The sequence below is a fragment of the Solenopsis invicta genome, chromosome 7, assembly GCF_016802725.1.
Source record: "Solenopsis invicta isolate M01_SB chromosome 7, UNIL_Sinv_3.0, whole genome shotgun sequence".
NCBI classification, from domain to species: Eukaryota; Metazoa; Arthropoda; class Insecta; order Hymenoptera; family Formicidae; genus Solenopsis; species Solenopsis invicta.
Genome location: NC_052670.1, coordinates 2,966,232 through 2,986,986, shown reverse-complemented (window position 1 = coordinate 2,986,986; position 20,755 = coordinate 2,966,232). Strand labels below are relative to the sequence as shown.

Sequence of the window (20,755 nt, the reverse complement as noted above, 5' to 3'; positions counted from 1 at the left end):
AAGAGGCACGTTACGACGCGCAGCGTCGACCTTCTTATATGGAATCGCGTGCGAGCAGGTACGCTTGGGAAACGACTGAAGGGAAATAATACGGGCACCGGCTGCGTCGTCGGTGCGTATGCGCGCGTACGTGTCGCGAAACAAATTACTCTGGGTAGATCGTTTCTTCGTTAGTCATGTAAAGATACCCAGGTGGGATTCGCCAATATTAGAAATACGACCCGATGTTGGTCCGCTATCGACGAACAAATATTGATGAGCAATATACTGGCACAGTACTGGCAGTTTTGTTAGTTTCGAATACCAATCGCCGTTTAGCAGTACTATTTTACAGTACATGTCCGACATTAAATATGTATTAGTTTTAAATTGGCTTCTTTTTATAGATTAGGTGTTGACGGTAATTTGAATTTCTAATGTAATTATTTCATTAATTTTTATAACTATATTTAACTGTTACCATTATTCTTCATGTACACGCGTACGTGAGAAAGATTTAATTCGCCCGGTAGTAAAAAATACACTTAATTAAGACACTCGTAATTACACAGCCTTGACCAAAATGTTAGCCTCACTATATTTTTTCCATACATTCATCTGGAATTCTTTTATTTGTATCATTCCTGTTGGTTACCGACATTATAAATAAATAAATTTGAAAGGTTCTTGATAATAAAGGATAATTACCCAATAAGAAATAATACAAAATAAAAAATAATAAAAAAATCCTGATAGATGCTAAAAATATAAGTATATCTAATACTTTTAGCCAAGGCTGTACAAAGAAGTAGCATATTTTACAAACCCATTTATTATGCGTGTGATAGTAAAAAATTATAATGTACTGTAAGAGAAACTTATGTATGATTTCTTGGTTTTATTATTATTATTTGATATAAATAGTGATGATATAGCAGAGTCTTAAGTAATAATAAAATAATGAATAGCAAGATTAAGTCAATAGCCGTATATCGTTAATTGATACTAGCATACAGTACTAAAACAATTCTAATACAGATATGACATTGATGGTCGTTACTGCGCCAAACTTATCATCTCAATATCATGCCAGTATTGGACCAATATTGGCCTGCCAATTTAGCCTGCCAGTACCGAAATTTCAGCTCTTGATATCGGGCCAGCATTGGGCCGTTTGTAAATTCGCACCTGGGTAGTATTATCAACGCGCGTTTTATCGCCAATAGAAAATCATAACTTCAATAAAGTTACGTTATCAATTTACGAATTCAATTTACGAATCTACAGGCTTTCTATTTCGTTTAATATCTGTATCGGTCGATCTGTGTTATTTCACCGGATATTGCATAAATTATTATTCTACGTAAGCTATATTTGTTTAGTAACGAGAGACGCGAGACGTCACTTGGGATTTCTATGCGTAGATTATCGCGGAAGAAACAAAAGACTTGGTGTTATGCATTACTGTCAGCGAATATACGTAAATGCAACGGTATGTAATATGTAAAGTGCGTGAATTTTCTATCTGTAAACTAGTTTTCTGCACGATAAGATTTCTAAACATATGAGACATGTAATTGCTTTCAATTTGTTGCGAGACACTAAAAACATCGGAAATAGTTGTGATAAATAATGAAGAAAAATACCAGTGATAAAATACGATATTCTCGTTTGAATACATTAATTAGTTCCTGCATATAAATTGCGATTGCGTCAAGAATAAAATTTGTCGCATTCACACCAATAAATATCGCAAATATCACGTCAAAATATACGTGTGTCATTGTGAATCCCAACGCAGCATCAAGATTTAGAAACGACAAATAATGCTCTTATCTCAACAATCTCAAGTACTATATAGTACTTATACTGAGAAAAACTTGTTGCCTTAATTAAAATTTTCAACTTGATTAAATTTCTTCAATTTAATTATAATTAAAATATTTATGTATTTACATTAAATATATAAATGCTTAAATTAAATATACAAAAGCTTAAATTAAAGTTTAAGCATTTTACATATTTGAGTTAAATACATAAATCTTGAACTGAAGAAATTTAATCAAAATAAAAAATTCAGTCAGTATAACAATTAATTATTTTTCTCAGTATAGAACTGTGATCAAAAGAGAACTATAAAAGGATACTTAATTTCTACCAAGTACTACAAGTATTAATCATAGTACTACGATATAATACTGTGATTAGTAATTATAGTATTTAGTAGAATGAAAAAATTCTTTTACACTTCTGTCTTGATCTAGATGAAGAATATTACCAGATTTTATTCCTATACAAGACCTTCTTGTATCCCAAATAAACTTTACTTTATCTACGATTCTAAGTCAAGATAATGATCTACCACATCCAACTTACTTGAATTCCCATCTTATTACGACTGTCATACGAGCAATCGAACGGATGCGATCTCCGTGTCGTCGATCCATTGTTCGAGCGTATTGTATAACATCTGTCATTGATCTCTCTCGAGTCCGCGTAGAAAGACAAGGTCTGTGTTAAACGAGACAAATAATCACCATGAATGGAACCGCGGTAACAATGCGCCTCTTCGCGACCGTCGATCGCATAAATGGTACGATAAATTATTTTTCAGTTTCGCATCAGCGAGTTAATATATCGAACGCGCTGCGCTTTTCTCCGCGTTACATTAATTTGTTGTCGACGCATCGTACATTAAATTGATTATTTCAAAACAAATCGTTCACTACTAACAGCTGTCAGAGTTGTTCGAGTCATTCAACCCGATTCTCGTATTAGATTATGCTGGAATTTACCGATATTCTATTTAATAGAAGTTTGCTGAGAGAGAAGAGAGAAAGAGAACTGATATTATTAAATAATCCAATATCTCAACAGTATTAAAGACAGAGTAACAAAAATTTTTGAATTTTTAATTTTCTGTGTACGTGAATTTATAATTCTAATAAACATTTTAAAACGCGATTTTTCAAAGAGCTCTCTGTCACGAACAATGCAATTGCTAATTTTAACTCGAGTTAATTATATACAATTAATAAAATCAATCATCAAACAAATACAAAGTAGCACATCATTTAAAATTATAATTGACGTAATTAATAGAATTTATATAAAATAGTTTATCTGCGGCGCGCGTATGAAATTGAAGTGTTCAACTTCACCATGGATGGGCATTCACGACCCACGAATGTGCCAGTCAACTCGTATCGATCACTCGGTAGCCCTCGTGTAATCGTGTCTCCCTTCCTCCATTATGGGCAATACCTAATGAGTCGATAGACGTCGTTAGACATTACGGAAATTCGATTACTACCGAATGCAACGTCGAATGCTTCGCGCGATTCTTAACACACATGGTGATTTTTGTTCGAAAGTGAACAGTCAATATTTACATATCATGCTCATTCATGCATGTTACATAATAATACTACGTATAATATATTTAGACTACGCCGTTCGACACGCGGAGTTTCTTGACGTACTGCATCAAAGACATTTAGACACAGTGAAGTGATCGTTAATTCGTAACGATCAGAAAAGTGATTTTTGCAATTTATAAATTTATGTTTTAAGTTAAGATTTTGTGGCTGCGGGTACCTATTCAATAATTTGTCTCATTAACGAAACGTGAACCACACTCGAAATTTCAACACACAAGTTCTCGTGACACCTTAAATTCTCAATAAGTAAGTAAACAAAGGAGTTATTAGTATCCAGCTAACATATGGTCGTGACTGACAACAATATGACTTATTAGCATAATGGTGAGAGTGAAAGCCGATCGAGTAGCCGAGCACAGTGCCCAGAACTAACTCCACTTGACACGGTCATTGTCATTTAAATCATCGAGCGTCAAAGCTGAAAGAGTGCGCCGCGTAATAGACGTTCATTGTTCTAGGGCCAACGCGAAAAAGGACAAATAAGAAAATAATAAACGTGCAACGCACTGCAAGCTTTTATCATGGAACAAAATATCAAAATTATAAATATTCGTGAAAATTTAACAGGACTTAAAAAAAAAATAAAATAAAAATAAAAAAAGAAGCAAATACATTATATGCTCACGTATGTGAGTGTGTATCTTTAGAGGATTTTTTTCGAATGAATAACTACTTTTTCTTTCTTGTTTAATAACAAACAAAAATCTAATTTAAAGTTTTCTAATATTAGCATAAGTCAATAATTCCGCTTTGTTATTACATGTTACTGTGTCATAAAAATGAAAATAATGCGATTAGGAATAAAGCTTAGGATACTTGTTAAAAGCTATTCACATTTTAGAACTTTCAAATTTTTTAATTTAAATACATTTTTAAATTTTTTGCCCAAGTTTAGAAACTTGGGCAAAAAATTTACCTTTCAAATATTATTTTTCCACCGAATGAATAACGGAAACGATGGAGATTATACGTAGTATCGTTCGCGCAATTAAATTACGGTTGCTGTCGAATAATGCAGAATTTCGTATTTAGATGAACAGATTACATACCCTAAAAGTATGCACTAAAGCTGCCTATCGTCAATCATTCCGCGCGGTAAACGACCCTAACTGGGGCGTTGCCGGGAATCGCTCTAACGCAAATGGAAAACTTCGGAGTCCTCTCGTAATGTTGTACATACGACGAACACAACTATCGCTCGCCTGCCGATTTTACGATCGCGCAGATGTTGCCGACGTAGAGTCGTTTCACTCGCGCGGTGTTACGAATTCTAACGAATTTAAATGGACGCAATTAATTATCAACCGCGGCAAAAACCATCGTCACTGAACGTCATTACGTTAAAGAAAGTACGCGCACGCAATTCGCACTGTTAACACGCTCGATATAACATACACGCACGCACATTCCGAACCGTAAATAGGTAAAACGCTAAATGGGACGCGACATGCTGTATTCACTCATTTGCACGAATTTCGTAAACGCGTTATGGTTTACATAATTTGTGTTTATGTCGCTGGGGATTGTGCGTAACATTGAAAACACAGGCATATATGACGAATGCAATTTGTAAAATTGAACATCTGATTTAACAGCTTAGCGACACAACGAATGTCTCGCGAGATTCCTCCCCCCCCCTCCCCTCTTCTCCTCCTCTCGCTCGTTTGTTCTAGAAGCAGATCGCCGATTCCAATCGATAATATCAGTAATCGTTTATAGCAGTCGTTTTCGGACAAGTCCCGCAATGTTAACGATCAACTATCGCGCGTTTCATCGCAACGGCACGCGATTGTACGCAGATATTTCGTCGTTACTTTTGCGTGCCGTCTGCTCTTAGAAGGAAGAGAAGCGAAGTTCCTTCGTCCGCCGCCACCCGCCTGTCGCCTTTTCATCCTCCCGCCTAGTCCATCCGGCTTTTCCAGCTTTCAGACCCTCTCTCCTTCGACCCGTAGCCACGCAGCGAACAACGAGGCCCACGTTCGATCAACGCCAAGAACCCGGGCGCATCCTTTCTCTCGCCCGTTCTTGCACCTCTCTCTCTCTCTCTCTCTCTCACTTACACCCTCCGCCTTTTGTCCTACCCTCTTGTACACACACAAACGTGCGCGGAACCCGTGCACATGCTCGGATACACTCAACGACGCGCGGCCTTTCTACTCTCCTCGATCCGTTCCGCCGCCGCCACCGCTGGTGCGTCCACCGCTTTCTTCTTGATTTCACTCGTTTGCACAGAAATCGAATTTTCACGACGACCGAACGATACCCGACGGTGGAAGGAGGGGGGAAAGAGTACAGTGCAATAATCACCGTACAACGAACACTCAAACCAAAATATTTCTATTAAAAAAAGAAAAAAAAAAGAAGCGACGAAGAATAAATCGGAGGTAAAATTGCAACATTGTTGAACGGCATTCTCAAATGGCGCTCGATGCGATCAAGAAAATTCGTAATACGTGCCGCGAGGATGTATATTCACCGCAGCACGAAACGCGTGAGACGATGATTCGAACGTACGATGGTCGGCTGGTGAGTTTCCACGCGCCTATTCTCCACCGAGAGAGGCGATCGCCTCTGCCTCGCTTCCCTCTCGACCGCGCCTCTCGCCGCCCGCCGCCCGCCGCTGCGCTTCGCTCGTCTCTCGCCGAACAACGAATACGACACGACGTGACTTCTGGACGAAATGTGTGTGCCGGACGGTTGCTGTGTGGAAAGGAACGCTGCGAGATCCGCCTCGCTGTGCCGCGAGGATGGAGAGCTAAAACGAGTTTCGTGCGCCTGTTTCGGGGGAAGGTCTTTCGCGATGAGTCTACTCGCCTCGCTCACACGAACGGACGGACGGGCGAACGGACGCCACACTCGCGCTCGTGGATCTTGGATTACATTTTAGCTCGGAGGTGCTCGTGAATGCTACGTTACAATCAAGAAAGGTTTCATTGTGTTGTCGAAAGTGCCGCTTTACGACTGGAATGTTGTTCTTAAATAAACCGTTTTAGTTAGGAAAAGCAGCTGCGCTGTTTTCTCGTAGAAAAATACCGTTCGGACGAGTCGCGTAATCGACGAAAGAAGTACAAACTGACGTTTCCATCTAGACAATATGATGGAGCAGCGAATTGATTCTGCAGTTTTCTGTATAATGAACATCAATAGAACTTACGTAAATATACTCCGAATATACTCCGATTTATCTTGGTTGGAATAATTTTTGCTTTAACTCGTGCTTTAACTTTGTTGTTGACAATTCCGCATTGATAATCGTATTTAGATATTATACACAGAAAAAAAAGAGTTTGGAAACAACTACGAAACGTTGAGTGAAATGATGCCAATTAAATTCGGTTAATATAATCAAAAATAATTTTACTCTTCTAAATATTTTATACAATAAATATTACGAAATTTGATAATAGCTGCTAAATATTCAGAAAAGTACAATTATTTTCCATCACATTAACCGAATATTGGCATTGTTACGCTCAACATTTGGTAGCTGTTACCAAACACGTTTTTCAGTATGCAATTACTGCACAAAGTACGGAAAGAAGAATGCAGACGAGTTATAAAACGTCTCGACAAACATACCGATAAATACTGAAGTTTCACGAGCAGTTACAAAACAGTAGCGGAACGAGTCGATCTTAGAATTATCTTTTGCATATTCCATTCAAGAGAGAGAGAGAGAGAGAGAGAATTTCACGCCTGGTTGGCCACTGTTTGTATATTCGGAAACCTGCTTACACAGCCTTGACTTTGTGAACGCCGCCATACATGATATGCCCCCCTCCCCCCACGGGTCTAACATTTGTCTGTAGATTTATTGCAGTAATTTGGAAGCATTGTGCGAAATGCATTCGACTATTACTTAAATCTTTATAGTACTGTTCTATGCATGTATAACTACTACTCGCATTTTCTTAGAGAAAATGAAGGAGGACGAATCTGACACATTTCAAAGGTTACTTCTTACACGTTTCCAAATTAGTTTAAACAACTAAATTTATCAATTGTTTCTATAAAAATTAGTACGACATTGAGATACTGAAATGCTAATTAGAAAACAACTTTTAATAAAAGACAAATTGAAGTTTTGAGAAAATAAATAAATCTAAAGGAGCTACTCGAAACAAAGGACTAAGAATAAGGGTCCTTTAGAATAAAGGCCATATGGTTACCGTATGTATAATTATTAATGCACATGTACAAAATTACAAATTATATTCTCTTCCAAACTCGTTTTCCTGTCTAGTAACGTTTTCATTCGATAATACTAAATCTAGTTTTATTGTGCTAAAATCTTTGTGCGATTCAGATGTTATTTGGTAAAAAAAATACCATAAAATGACATTACGCGGTTAATGAAATACAGATTGTGAGATCTGCTGATAAAAGATAAGCTTAGCAATGGCGACGTTTGCGAGATGTACGATCGAATATATTTCCCGTTGAACTACGGAGCGACCTTCCTCTTCTTTTACCCGTCCTCCAAACAATGAATACAATACGACATGACGTCGCAGACAAAACGCGCGCGCGAAACAATGAACTCGGAAAAAAAAGGAAGCTGGATTTGACGGAGCGAGAGGCCGGCAAAAAACTGCGCTGAAAGCAAGAGCAGTTTCTCGAAGTCGCCAGACAAATCACAAAGTCTCTCGAATATTCATTTCTGCGATTTTCGACACCTCCTCCTCCTCTTTCTCTCTCTCTCTCTTCCTTCGTCTCGTAATAAAAAAGAAGTGCATACGTTATCTTCATATCTTTTGCATAATGCTTCCGATATCTCTACTGTTAGTAAAAACATTAGCGATCTGCGTTATCTCAAATTTGCACAGTAAAAAGGAGATTCGCATTTATAAAGTAACGATCGGCTGCCAAAATTAAATAGAAATGTTAGCAAGTTGAGCATTCGTTCGAGCATGCTGAGGTAATCCATCGCACTGTTAATTTCGACGCAGCTGACGCAGGAAAATTCCGCACGCTCGCAACTACGATAGCCACGCGGAAATGGTCACGACTCGAGATTTTCATGTGTCACTCGGTTGAGACATTCGCGCAATAGAACGCGCTGCGGCGCGCTATGCTTCAAGTATTGCGACAATTCTATCTCGGAAGCTGTGTAAATGATTCTCGCGTGAAGAAACTTTACTGCTGAAAATAATTTATTGTATTAACACAGCAATTTAGTAAATTTACGTTATTTCTACGCTGGCTTTCTCGTTTCTGAATATTTTTTCCTTTCTATTTTTTTTTTATTCTAGCAATTGACACAACTGCCCGAGTTTTAATTGTAATTATTCCCTTTCAAGATCCCAGTAGGAATTTATTTCATTATTGAGAGTTCTCTCGCTTTCTCGCGTCGCGTTCCGTTTTCGTTCAAGTTTGGAAAAAAAAACGCACGTGGCGACAGCCCCGACGACATGGCCGTTGCGACGGCCCCCATTTCGAACACGGAGCGATTAAGTAACGAAGCACGCTCGCTCGCCCGCTCGCTCTCGCTCACTCCCTCCTCTCCTCTCTCTTCACCGTTCACCCCGTGCACGAGAATAAATTCACCCTGTACGGGTCGCGCGGGGATCGATACGCACGATTATTTCGGGAACTCGCCCCGTCGCCGTCCCTCGAGAACCGACGAGCGGCAATGCTTGGGAGGAGAGCAAACGAAGGCAGGAGAAAGAGAGAGAGAGAGAGAGAGAGAGAGAGAGGCCCTTCTCGCTCTCTCGCTCCCCTTTCTCTCTCCCCGCGAAACGACGAAGGCTGCGCGAGAGATAGCGCGGGGAAAGCAATGCTCGGGAAAGATCGAGCGAGCACGTAGCGACGACGACAACGACGCGGTATACGGCAACGTTTTCCGAATCGATTTCCGTCGAAAACGCGCGTCGCGGGTCATCGCGGCGACACGCTCCTCTCTCGTTCTTTGTCTTCCTTTGATACACATATATATATTGTATATACATATATACTACTCGCTCTCGTTTTCTCGCGTGAACGAATCCGAGACTCCCACGATACGAACGTCATTGCGTGACCGAGCGAGTCGAGGTCTCGTAATAATAAGGGACTAAAAATCATCCGAAGGCGTAACTACGAGCATTGGCCTCCTTGTGGCGTACATTGTTACATCGACTAATTTAATGAAGAAAGACGAGAAAGAAAGGAAGAGAGAGAGAGAGAGAGAGAGAGAGAGAGAGTACACTTATTTTATTATAATTATTTGTAACGCTAGTGTCAACTTAAACACTGAAATATTTACAGGAGATTAAAGATAAACAGAGCGCACGTGAATAAATTTAGTTCAACTTGCAAACAACCTCAAGATTATAACGTTGCAATCAATCGCATGTCATAAAATTCACACAATCGTTCATATGTTGTAAAGTTTTTACACAAACGTTTCGGCTTAAGCCATTCATTCTCAATAGTCGACGCGATGTTGGCATGTTTTGGCAATTCATACGTTAAGAAACATTTGTATAAAAACTTTTCACAATAACATGCGAATGATTCAACAAAGGTTGTTTTGCAGGTTGAACTAAATTTATTCACGTGCGCTCCGTTTACCGTGTTGAATCCAAGTAGATCTTTTTTTCTCATTTTCTTATTTATAATACGAGGAGTCCTTACATTTAATTACTAATATACTAATGTAACGATTATGTTGAATATATGCGCTGTTACGCGAAAGTTGGAACAACATTTTCCCATTAGAGCATCGCATCTGATAAGAGTGATAAGTTTGCAACGCTTTCCCGTAATCCCTTTGTGCATGTCTATACATTTTGAAATTAATATAAGGAACTTTCGTTGCAGTTAAATAACAAAGTTAGGACACAGCTATGGGTCAAACCATTCATCAAACTCGCCCGAATATGTTATACATATTTATAGAAGGTGTTTCACCGGAGGGATACGGTCCTCTGTCCGAGACGCCAATTGTCTCTAATGAGTGTCTTATAATCCATAATCGAAATGTTACGTATGTCAACTTTCTTTAACGTTTTACTGAGCGCGGGCATGCTATTTCAAAATCATCTGAGGTAAGAAGAAACGAGATCGTCAAAGAAGTGCGCACAACAACGATCGTCATAATCTCGGCGGATTTATAGAGCGTAATGAGAGACTGCCGGATACCTAAGAAACACTCGAGAAATTCTTTGCTACGTATCCTTTTTAATATCTCCCGCGAGATTCTCTCTTAGAGAATAATTTCTTAATTTCTTCTTAATTTCGATATGTAGACCGGTACAAAATATTACGCTTCCGTTTTAAAAACGGCGTTAGAGTCTAATGAATACAAAGGATCCTCTATAGCTCATTCATACTAATTTCGTGAATGTTAAAAAGAAGGGGTCGGTAAGATAATCTGGTATAACTTATTTAATATTTATTATTTTAAATAACTTCTTATGACCGTTTCTTATTTTAGGTTTTGAATAAGTTTCTGGAATTTATTTTGTATTTTTTATTTTAAATACATATTTTAAACAATGTTATTTTAAATACGACCGACCCTTGCTAAGAAGTATAATTGTTAAGATATTTGCTAATTCTGATCTTCGAAAATCTAATTAAAAAACGTGACTTGTCTAGCTACCGTTCTGATGATGAGAATGAATAAAATGAGTCGTATACGAGACTCATATAAAATAAATACGTATTCATTCACAACATGCTGGCCGGTAGACTCGACTCGGATTCATGGTTTCTTTATTCATGTATGCTAATTGTGGTGTACAGATTACGCCGGTCACGAGATTCAGTAGATATCGCGGTAAGCTAATCGGGTATAACAGTCGATATCGATTCCGTGAAATGCCAACACACGCACATATATTATTGAACAAGTTTTTGAATAGATTAGATTTATATTAGAATTATATGATTGGACTGTTGATAATTAAGAAGACAACGATATTTAAAAGTGAAACTTTCTTTCCGAGTAAAATGTCCCGTATTTTTATGTCTTTGAGAGTCGTTGACCAAGATGCATATTTTATGGTTTCAGTGAATTAAATATCATGTTTTTCCTTTTACATTTTAAGTAACCAAATCAATGATTATTTAATTTCGGATTAATTAAGGATGTATCAATCGGATGTACAGTGCTTATAAAATAAATATAAGTAAATAAAGTTTGGAAATGTAATTAATATTAACACTTCAAATAAACTATACATATGAAAGTTGTGTGAATAAAATTATATTTTTATTTAACATATTTTTTAGGTTATGTATTTTATTTGTTAAAAAGAATTAAATTATTTTTAATTTTATAACATTAAGAAAAATCTCAACTTTTTTGTGTAAGTACTTTAAGTACTCCAGATGATTTATACAAAGTTTTATTATCTGTTTAATTATTTTGTAAATAAATAAGTGAATAAATAAGTGAATAAAATTTATTTTACAGAATTGATCTTTGCATTGCAATAAAACTTGAAATTTAAATTTGAATTTATTTAAAGTATTTAAATAAATTCTGATATTTTTATTATTCATTCTATTTCATTTAGTATTTTATTATTTATTTCAGTATTTCATTATTAATTATATTTTTTTTCATTACAGCATGTCTACTTTTTATTGAAATAATTTTTTATCCAGGTAGAAAATCGTCATCAAATTTGTTTCTACTACTTTCAAATGCAATATAAAACAATCTGTAATTATTTCATAATTTTTTAAATATTTTGAGAAATGTCCTATGCATCCTTAATTAACGGGCCATAAGGAAACATTCATACAATGTCAGATTGCACACAAATCGATTGATGGAGCGCAATTCTCGTGGGGATTCGAATACAGGCAAGTCTTTTTGTCGTCGATCGCGGAGGCTAACGTTTGTACATTACACGTTGCCGGTTTTCACAGCGCCGATAAATATCAGCTGCGTCGTACGTCCACCATGGCGTTCCTCGCCTTCGGCGATTAGTCACGTTTCGATTTCGTGGGACGATCGACCGCTGCGCGAAATGAGCCGCCTGCTAAGCAACGCGTTTTAAACGAGTATTCGTGGCCTGGCGAGCCTGCCATGAGTCCACGTAAAGTTTTGTTTCAACAACTTCGGATCTTCCGCGTTTAATCGAGAAACGTTCTATTAATAGAAATATAAATATTTAATCTTGGATAATGGTTGACAATATTAAATAGATTAGAACATACTTTTAGTAACATAAAGGGGTCGAGCCACGGCTATAAATATATCTTTTATAAACCGGGTAATATCAGCAACGATTGAGTGATAAATAACATTTCCGCGTATCTCAAGCAATTGCATTATCAATCAGCTGTTGAGCAAGCGATTAATTGTGTCGTGCGTTTGTATATGCATATGACTTTGATGATGCGGAAGCGTGACGGGTTTTTCTAACGTACTTTCCAAAATTTAGTAGCAAAATCATCCACCGTTCAAACGAGACGATATGCAGTCAACTCTCTCAATTGTTTTCAGCGTGTCGTTGCGCTAAGCGTAGCACGAGTCGTCCCGACGCGTCGATTACGACACGAACAAAATTTAAAACGAGAACTTCAGCTGAATGAGAGATTATAGTCACGCGCGGCCTTCTGTCGCGTTATCGACCGCTTAATCATCAACAAGGCGCACCTATCACCGATAACAGCTCGCGGTTTGCCTGTATGCGCTTCGTATATTCCTCCGACGCGACAAGACGCGACCTTCCCGTGCGGACAAAAACAAGAGATCGAATTTAACGTGTAAAGACGCGCAGTCGCGAGCGATGCGTTTGGTTCGACAAATATTCCGTATACGAGCGTCGCTCTCTGTACGAATTATCCACGTTTGCCGAATATTTGATGAAAACATCTCTTTTCCCATTTAAAAGTTACATACCTTATCAACGTCCAAAAAAGTAAAATTTTTTTTTAAATCTTAATTTATTACAGCTTAATAAAAGGAGCTAATGAGCCATGTACTGGATCCTATTGCATGTTACAAATTATTCAACTTTTATTTATATCCAAACATTTTGATCCTCGCATAGGTTTATTTTCAGTGTGACCCTAATAATTTATAATCATATCATTGTAATTTTTAATATGATTATAAATCATTAGTCACATTAAGGATGATCAAATATGAGGATCAAACGTTTGGATAAATATAAAAGTTGAATAATTTATAACGTGCAATAAAATCTATCATATGAATCATTAGCTTCTCTTATTAAGTTATCGAATTTTATTCCTTTGAGCCTCGTTGTAAGTCTGTGTCCAATGTAACGTTTAGAATATGGGAAAAAGTGAAAAGTTGCCCAAAAATATATTGTAATTATTCACATGAATTTTCTTTGTCAAACACGAAAACCAAGTTTTCACTTATATGAAAATGGAATTCTCTATAACCTGTCGAGCCATTTAAAAAAATTTTTATTATGCTAATTTTTAGAAACGTTTAAAGATCGGAAATTTGTCAATTAAGTCAAACTAATTTTTTAATTACCACAACTTTTTGATTTTTGCATAATTTTAAAATCCGGCCCGTCAGTCCTTAATGACATAATAATTCTAGAAACTCGTAATCATTTTTCTTATTTTTATCTGTTTTACAGAACTCTAGATTGTTAAGACAGGCCTCTGGAGGACAGGCCTCAGTAAAAATCAATTTAAATAAGTCAAAACAGTTAAAAAAAAATTTTTGTACAAATTAATAAAACATTTTTTTGTAAATTATTCAAATTTATTTTTTATTCTTTCCAAAAAAAATTCCCTCAAATCGGTAATTTTTCTGCAACGAAAAATAAATCTCTTAAACGCTGTATTTTATTATAATTAAAGTATCTCATTATAAAATTCCATTTTTAATTCTTTATCTCTCTCTTTACTAAGTTTGAAAATATTATCTCTCTGATCTTTCCACTTAACGATTCGCTATCATCATTTATTCGGCGTTCGCGTCGAAGCTTGTGGAAAAAAGACATCCACGAACGAGAACGCCGCGAATCTCCGACGAACGATTCGCGATACCGGTTACGACGAATTCGATCGAGGCAAACATCGATAGGATGGGCACAACCGACACAATGCTGCAATCGGATACGACTCACCGGCGCGCGGCGTGGCGGCGACGGGTGAGACGTGTGTGCGAGACCCATCGATCAAACCGCAGCAGTGCGCTTCTCTCGCGTTAAGCTAGATCCACAACCAAGCAGAAGTGTGTGTATGGTTCACGCACGGTTCATGGATTATACATAATCTACATAGATCATGTGATAGTTCACGTAGACGTAAACTATTGTTGCTCATGTAGATATCCGATAAAGCAATAGAGGACCAGCATTACGTCACGGAGCTCTGTGCGAATCGCAAACTCGCGGGGCAATGCTTAATTTCGGGCGAAAAGCAAATTTCTTTTCTGTTTGTTTCGAGTACACAAAGAGTGTAAAGATGTGTGTGTTAAACGGTTTTCTCACTATGATATTATTTGTACATTTCCATAAATACTTTTTAATTATATGTACACAAACCGAGGTAAGATTTATGCTCAAAATGCTTTCGTCTTATTTTCCTAAAAAAAAAAAAAAAAAAAAACGTATGCAATTTTTATATCATTTATAATTAAATGTTAAAAGAAATTTTAATGAAACGTGCAAAATTAATTTTTCCAAGTTGTTCACTTAATGATTATTTACATTGTGCCAAAGGGTAAACCTATTTTACTATCGATTAAGCACTAGTAAAGAACGAAGCTGCAAGAATAAAGTAGTCTTTACTGAGCGGATCTACCGTGACGTTTTTCGGTGGCGTCTCTGAATTTTCCTCACATCAGGATTCTTGCATTAAATGTTCCCATCGAAAAAAAGGCGAAAAACGAGAAAGAGCCGACCACAACTTCTCATCTGTCGCAAGAAGTGCCCTCGCGGCTCGCGAAACGGCGCGGCGCACATCTCTCTCGCTACCTGCCGCCCGATTTGGGTCGTTAACGGTAAAACGCCGCGAGGAAGCAGCTCGCGAAACCGAGGCAGATCCGTTACCGATGGTGGCTCTCGATTTTGCCGGCTTAGCTCGCTCTGAGAACGACGGGAGGACTCGATACATCTCACTGGGTGCTGCCTCACGAGAATCCTACGTCGGACGGACGGTACAGCTTTTTTTTATCGCTCGATACTTCAGAAATTACGAATTTGAAACTTAAAGTTCTGAACCTAATTATCGAGAGATCATGCAAAAGAATTTCACGCAGAAATATCCATTAACTATTCACAATCATATTACATACGATTTTTTAAACAGTATATTTATGTTTAAGTTTAAACTGTGAACTTTATTGTAATTAATTATTACAATCGCGCAGATAAACTCTCTAAAGCCCATTTTACACGATCTGTAATTTACGACGGAATTCAAGATGGAATTTTATTTACAATTTTACATTAAATTATGTGCAGAATATTAAATTGTTTTTTTCTTTAATGTAGTTGGTTTCTTAAAAAATAAGACATGGTTATTTTTTTGAAAAATACATGTAAATATAATAAAAGTATATCATGAAAAATTCTTTAATAATAAGTTATTAGTTTTAATAATATTCATGATTATAGCAACTAGTAATATTCGCTCGTAGAAATAAACTTCGTAAACGTAAAAAAAATATTTAGTGCAAGTTATAATTTATTAAAAGAGAATATACTTATAACGTAACGAACTTTTAGTCGAAGCTGCTATAGCATATCGAAATTTGTTATGATTAAGTAAAAAACAATTTGAAGATTTATTTTAGTAACATTCGGAAAAAAATTTTTTTTTCATGCATCAACACAAACATGTTTATTTTTGTAACTGATTTTACTACGTGTGTAGATAAGGATATTTCTTACGTTCAGTTAACAAACAAATAACTTGTTTCCGGAACCAAGACATTGTCATGTAAATGGTCAGATGTGACGGTAGGTTAAGTTGTAGTTTGTATCATTTATAATTCATGGGTATTTACACTGCAAATTGTCATGCGTTTTGTTTGCTCACATGTTTTCTATATAAAATTATACAGAATTCTATCTCGAATTCTGTGGTAAATTATAGATTGTGTAAAGTGAACTTAAGTCTCGTAGAGTGACAAATGATTCGAAAAATTGCACAATTTTCACTTTTTTTAGAGTGACGTTCCACTCTACGAGATGTAAGCCCGATTTCATCAACGTTACTTTGCCTTTACACGAGATATAAACATGTACCTGTCTTTATTCTTCTTTCAAAATAAATACAGACACGCATTTGAGTCTCGCTTAAAGGCAAAATAACGTTGGTGCAATCGAATCTTAGAAAGTAAGAAATAAGAAAAAAGTCACTTGTCCTGTAATAAATCTGCAATACCGCAGTGACGTACTATATACAAGGATCAACCCCTTGCCCTTCAGCCTATTTCAGGTCCGTGTTACAACGGCGGATGCATAATAATTCGGTATGTCAGGCTTCCGTAACACACTTTGCTGCACGTAACGCTCGCGAGTTACGTAAGCGCGGAAAAGCGTTAATCGGAGTCGATATTCCAACACAGTACGAACAGTTAACGCGTCTCTCTCCATCGTCGATTGTCTCTCCCATGGCTCTTTTTACGAGATTTCTACGAGATCTTCCTCAGCATCCCGATCTTCGCGCGCGCACCAAGTAGTAGCGGCAGAAAAGATTTCGGAGAGCGGCGGAACTCGATCGCGATCATTGCTAACAAACGCGTTTCTCGCGCTATACGTCTAATTACTTGCCTCGCATCCACGCGCGCCGTCGTTCCCCGAGGACGAGCCTCCTCGAAGGACGCGTGAAACGATCCGTTGCGCCATTGCGACATTAACGAAATTGCTCGATGTCATTTGATGATGTGGCGCTGCGTTTGAGAATTTTTAGCTTCTCTCTCTGTCTCTCTCTCTCTCTCTCTCTCTCTCTCTCATTAAATGTCACTTAACATTAATCGCATCCAGAATTAAGAATTTTACTTCCACATTTATATTACAACTCTGGCTAAAAGTGTGAAACAGCAGTAATAAGTCAAACCACACTGAGAAAAAAAAGTTGTCAAATTGATTAAATTTTTCAACTTGATAACATTTCTCCGATTCAAGTATTTATGTATTTAATTTAAATATATAAATGCTTGAACTAAAGTTCAAGTATTTTATGAGTTTGAATTAAATACATAACTGAATAAATACTTTAACTGAAAACATTTAACCAAGTTGAAAAATGTAGTCAATTTGACAACTTTTTTTTCCCAGTGTAGCCAGTCTACACATTGCAAAGCATTGTATCGTTCGTGTAATGCTATAGTAAATACGAAATCGAAATACGAAATCGTACACCATTTTTTAACGCTCGTATCGTTTAATCTGAAAATGTCTCGATTAATTCAATTCGTGGCGATTTACCAAAGATTTTTCAGACTGTGCGATAAAGATATTAAAAAAATTAATTAATTAATGAAAAAAAATTGAACGGATTAAAGTTAAATGACATTAATCAAAATCTAAAACGTCTGGGACGCGCGAGCGAGAGGAGGGAGAAACGAAAATATTGTCCTGTTTCTCTTTTTCTACGAAACACGCGAATACTTTTCGTTCACGTGCACGGCCGTATGAATGCGTAATGGAACGACCGAATGCATGCGCTATGAGGGAAATGCAAACATACATATTTCACTCGTAGTGCGTGCATTCATTCGTTCATTCGTTCGTTCGTTCGTTCGTTCGTTCGTTCCTTCACGTCTTCATATATGGCATAATGCACACGGACGACAAATACTCATTTGTTTCGTGCGAAGAAACCGTTGGAAAGTTACGCGATTCGATTCCGTCTCTCTCGTATCTTTCTTCGACGCTTCAATATTCGACCACGATTAAATGACGCTCCATTATTTATCTATAGCCACGATCGCGATGCCTACGATGACCACACATTTTCTTCGAGAAAATAAAGGACACGAATCTGAAAAATTTCTCTTCCTACATGGTTCCAAAGCAGTTTAAACAATTAAATTTATCAGCTGTACCACAAACGGCAAAATTGGATTTTATAAAAATAAATAAACCTACACAGAGAGAAACATTTGGTGAAATAGATCAAACATTTAGTTAAACAGTGATCAAATAAATTTTGTAATTACTGGTACTAAAAACTTGGTTACATTTAACGAGCCATTTAGTTATAAGTTATAAAAACAATTGTTTGATTAAGGCTACATTGGTCAAAACAAATACACATTGATCAAAACAAAAATATTTTATAGTCATTTAATAATAACTATAAAATTCGTTTGATGACTATTTAACTAAACGTTTGGTCTATCTCATTAAATATTTCTCGCATCGGTTTAAGAAACTTATTGCAAAAATCGTCTTTGAAAGCGTAAATGAATTTTAGTGCGATATAAATTACCATCAGCGTCTATTTAAAATTGCTAACCTATACCAGCTGTAAAACGAATTTTAAAGTTTGTTTACAAGCCATCGCGTGAGCGTTACGTTACCCCGTTAATTAGTTGCTCCGAGATTTGACGAATCCACAGAGTGGAAATTAGTGAAATTGCAACTCGTACAATGTTTTTCGCTCGGAGCGGAGGTCACGTTGGAAAACCGCGTGACAGCGATACGCGAATTTCGCAATGAGGCTTTCGATCGTAAAAAAGAGATCGCGGGATTGTAATTATCGCTGTTACGAAAAACAGTTGAGCGAGTATCGCGCTGCGTCGACGGAATGCGTCGCGTCGCGTAGCGTCGTCTTTCGGTGTGCAAGACCGGTACGGAGGCGCGTACCTCAACCGAAATAACTCCGAGCACTATCTTCATCCGCCGCCGCCGCCGCCGCCTTGCGTCTCTCTCGACGAATTGACGCGCGCGGGCGAGCGGGCGAAACGGACGCGCGAGACGATCGTCGTAAGAGCCGCCAAGGTAAGCGACAAGCGAGATAAAAGAGAAAAAGAGATTACACTTTGTAGAAACTTACCGAGGAAAGAACTTCCTATAGCAGCGACGCACGATGACGACGACGCCGACGAGGGGGGCTCTCCGGGGGGCTCTCTTCCCACTCTCCTTGGCTTCCGCGAGGTCGCCGGGCCGTTTACTCCTGGAACGCACAAACGCGCGCCGTGTGTGTCACCTTCCGCGGTTTCACGACGACGAGAGCTCGTCGTCGGGCATCACCGGCGGCCGCTCTCTCACTCCGTGGGACTCCACACGCCGCCGGCCGACGAAAACCGAAATGGGAACGTCGGGTCGGGTCGGATCGCGTCGCGTCGCGTCGCGTCGCGCCGCGCCGTTGCGTGCTGTTGCGTCGCGTTGTGTCGCGTCGTCGTCCGGTCGTTCGCGAACGACGAGTCTGTCTCTCTCTTTCTCTCTCTCACTCACACCTATTCCCGGACGCCGCTATTCCGCGAACACGATTCCATTCCCGTCCACGTCACTCCGCTTAATCCGGGATACCCCGTTACCCTGTCACGAGGCACGTCGCGCGTCGTCGTCGCTGAAACGCACCGATCGTATACGTAGGCTCGACAGCGTCACGCGAAGGAGAAACGAGAAAAAAACCCTCGAAGGGAGGGGAGGGACCTCACACTCCGCGCTCTCCAAGCTCGTAACGTGTGTGAGCCACGACAAACCGGCGACGAATCTCCGCGTGCGAAACAAACAAGAGACAGAGAGAGAAGTAAAAAAAAAACCCTTAGCTCTCTCGCACTGTCTTCACATTCTCTCCTTCCTCGCTCCTCGCTGTCTCGGTCTCTCGTTTGACGATGTCCCGGCGCGATACGAACGATCGGAGATAGATCGCGCACAAAGGGATAATCGATGTCTATTGTTTCTATATCTCTGTCTTCGCGCGTCTCAGACTCCCCCTCTCACGCGTTCTCCCGCGCACTTTCGACGCACTGCAGTAGAGTAGACGGATAACACACGACACGGCTCAGCGGTTACTACACGTTCTCCCGTGTCGCGTTACGACAGATTCACTCGCACTCGGCTGCGCCGCTGTCTCGCCGTCACAAGCTCGCGCTCGTCCGCCCAGGAACACCGGCGGAGGCCGTGCACGGTCACACGTCTCTCGCTCGACACGTCCGAACGTCGCGGGCGCCGTTGGCGGAGTGAACCGGTGGCGCCGCGAGCACCGACGCTGGCGCCCTCGCCAACTAGTACGGCCGCCCACCGGACCGATGAGTAGGGAGGGGGCGGCAGGGAGCGCACGCGCGCGCGCACTGGCGGCACCGCGCGACGCTCTTCGGAGACCGGAATACCACGGAACCGGAATACACACACACACGCGCGGGGAGCGCGCGCACACACACATACACACACGCGCGCGCACACCGAAAAGCCGCGCGCGGATACGACAGCTACACTCCGCCGAAT

At 39.0% G+C, this 20,755-nt stretch overlaps 1 protein-coding gene across 14 annotated transcripts in view; it reads right to left on the bottom strand.

Annotated features, from left to right (window-relative positions):
• Positions 1 to 20,501, bottom strand: part of LOC105199959 (bromodomain adjacent to zinc finger domain protein 2B) — a 163,979-nt gene extending 143,478 nt beyond the window's left edge. For 13 of the 14 annotated variants that reach the window (XM_026130288.2, XM_026130296.2, XM_026130290.2 and 10 more), the window contains exon 1: positions 19,359 to 20,501. The gene's annotated coding sequence lies outside the window, so the exon portion shown is untranslated. The remainder of the gene's footprint in view (positions 1 to 19,358) is intronic. The other variant, XM_026130298.2, reaches the window with a different exon arrangement.
• Positions 20,502 to 20,755: the final 254 nt, after the last annotated feature.